This window comes from Micromys minutus (assembly GCF_963924665.1).
Source record: "Micromys minutus genome assembly, chromosome: 1".
NCBI classification, from domain to species: Eukaryota; Metazoa; Chordata; class Mammalia; order Rodentia; family Muridae; genus Micromys; species Micromys minutus.
This window is the reverse complement of record NC_137969.1, coordinates 243,812,133-243,815,162: the sequence shown is the minus strand read 5'-3', so window position 1 is coordinate 243,815,162 and position 3,030 is coordinate 243,812,133.

Below are 3,030 nucleotides of genomic sequence, written 5' to 3'. Positions count from 1 at the left end.
ACCATGACTTTTTTTTTTTTTTTTTTTTTTGTCTAATCAGGGAAATCTGTTGATGTTTTGCTGAAATGCTGCTACTTCTGGATTGATTATTCCAGACTCCCAAACCTTTTGAATACAGTCTTCTCTAACTTAGTCCCTGTCCACTGGATTTGGGGTGAACACACAGAGCTTCTACTGTGTGATACATATGCGTCTCTCCTGGATCTCCTATTTGACTGGTTTCCCATACAATGACACTGCTGATGGGGTCATATCTTATATTCAGTCCTTTCAGGAAATGTGCACTGTTGAAGATTTTCCTGGGTGCAAGTGTGCCTTTACTTTATGTCACCTTGTAGATGGGTAGGTATGTCCTCCTGATGTGAAGAACCCTACCTCTGACAGTCCCAGGCCTTACCTGCCCATGGTTCCCAGAGACTCACCGTACTCCCAGGGCTGGGGGCATTATTTAAAGCCATGCTTCTGTGTGGCAAACATTTCCAAAGGCTGCAAAATCCTTCATTGTAAAAGAAAAACGTGTCATTTAGTCATCTCTCTGTTTCCTGAATGTGTCGTTTTTCAATTTGTTTGTTGTTATGGAAATTGCTTCTGTGAACATTTGTGTGTGACTCTCTGCCATTCGACAGGAATGCACACAGTCATAATGAGACAGAATGACAAGGAGGTGCCATCAGTGGAAGAGTAGGCCAGACTCTCTTAACCAAAGGAATTCTGCAAGGGCCAGCTCTCCATCACCAAGCTTAACTGGAACTATGTGCATCCTTGACACTCTAGTGCCGTCAATTTCCTGAAGGATCATGGGAAGTAAAGGAGAGTCTTTGAAGCAGCCCAGCGTACGCACAAAGTCCCGGAAAACCAAGAGCTTTCGTGTTCAGAGTAGCTCCTCCCACTGCATTATTTAGACACAGGAATCAGGACACTCCAAGGACTTCTGGTGATGAGTCTCTGGCTTTTCTGCTGTATCTTGTTATTTTAAGCATTGTGTTATGAAAATGGGCTTGATTATATAAAATAAACTACAGCCTATTGTATCAGATAGAATGACATCAGTCCTGAAATGACTGGAAATTTCGTCATGGAATAACCTTGGGGTGTTTGTCAGTTTTTGTTTTCCTCCTCCAACCTTGTGCAATCCAAATGCATTCTTAATTTCTCCAGCAGAGGCAATGGTTTATTCACAACAACAATCCCTGCCACCTCGCACATTACCTCACTTGGTTCTCGGAACAATCCTCCGAAGTACAAACAGTTATTTTTATTGTCCCGGTTTTATAGCTGCAGAAGCTTGGGCTCGATGTAAAATGATTTCTGGTCTGTTTCCCAGTTTCCAGGCAGGCTGTGGTTAATGACAGAGATGCAACTCACAGATAGTGGTTACAGAGCTGTGTCCTCCTTTCAGTCTCCCTGGGAAGTGGCAGTCCTCTGCCACAGACAGCCCCCAAACACACCAGAGCATTCACAGGCAGATGACCACCTCTCATGGGCTCCGATCTTGGGCTGCTTCCCCACTTTCTGCAATACCTGTGTGGAACTTGTGAATCGGACTAATGGCTCTGTCATCTCAAAAAAGTCAAATGCTTGGGTAGGGGTGGAGGTTGTTCTTTGAGCAAAGTGACTCAAAAGCTGAAAAGAAGAGAGGCTTCCTGCTTTTCTAGCTGAGTTAGAGATGCTATCAGATGTCAGTGTTAATTTCTGTTACTATCTCCAGAGGGAGGAAATCAGCATATTCAGTACTTCCTAGCCCTCAGAGTATTACAGTTAATAAGCCCTATCATAACTGAAAGGTACTTTGCACATGCTAACTCAGATACAAACCCTTCCAAGAGTGACTTGCCTGCAAGAAACACTGGTGCAATAGTGGCACAAAGCTTATAGGAGAAACCAAGCAACACCTGATTTGAGTTAAGGCCCACTCCATGGGATGGAACCCATACACAACATTGTTTGGGTGGCCAAGAACCGGAGACTAGATAACCTAGGGGAAAACCAAACACCACTGTCTGGGAAAGGAACGTAGCAAAAATGACCCCTAATGACTATTCTACTATAGTGTACTATAATCATTGATATGGGCCGTGCTCAGCCATCATCAAAGAAGCTTCCTTCTGCAGCAAATGAGAACAAACACAGAGACCCACAGCCAAAAAAATATGCAAAGAGTGAGAGACCTTGGGTTACTCAGCTCTAAAAGGGACATTTCCATCAGGTCCCTCTGGTCAAAGCACAGGGAACTCTGCAGAAGAGGAAATAGAAGAGGTCAAGAACCAGAAGGGATGGAGAACACAAAGGAATCAATGTCTTTAATACACAACAGGGCTGGCACGAATGTCAGAGACAATGGCAGCATGCACAGCTCTGGGCTCCTAGAGCTGAAAGGAGACGTGAACACATGCCCCCATCCCTAACCCAGAAGATATCTCCATTAGTAGCCACTTGCAAATGAAAGATTAGTTTTCTCCACAGCAGTCTCATTGGTGAAACAAACCACCTTAAGGGCAGGCTCCATGCCCAGCAGTAGATGTCCAACAGAAAATGAAGCCAATGGCATCTTTGAAGGTTCTTTGTCTCATAATGTTAAGTCAAGACACTTTCCTCCACCTTAAAGGTCCTTGATGTATATACTATGGCTTCTGGTTTGAGGCTGTTGTGAGCTGAGTGTGTGAGTGTGTATGTCTCTGCATCTATATGCGTTTTTTTTTTGTGTGTTTTTTCTTTGATTCTTTTTCTTGTTAGTTTTGTCATATTCTGATTTTTTTGTTTTTGACTTATTTTTTTCATTATTGTTCCTGATGTATCTTTTTGTTTTCTAAGAAGAGACAGAAAGGGTGTGGATACAGATAAGGGGGGGGGGATGGGGAGGAAGTGGGAGGGGTAGGAGGATGGAAAACCAGAATATATTGAATAAAAAAAATATTTTTTCAACAAAAGAAAAGAAACAAGTCCTACCATAGTTGGCTTTTTAGAAAAAAAGTGTGTTTGGGGGGGGGGGATTCATTGTCAAACACAAATGAACAATAGGAATACCAAGGC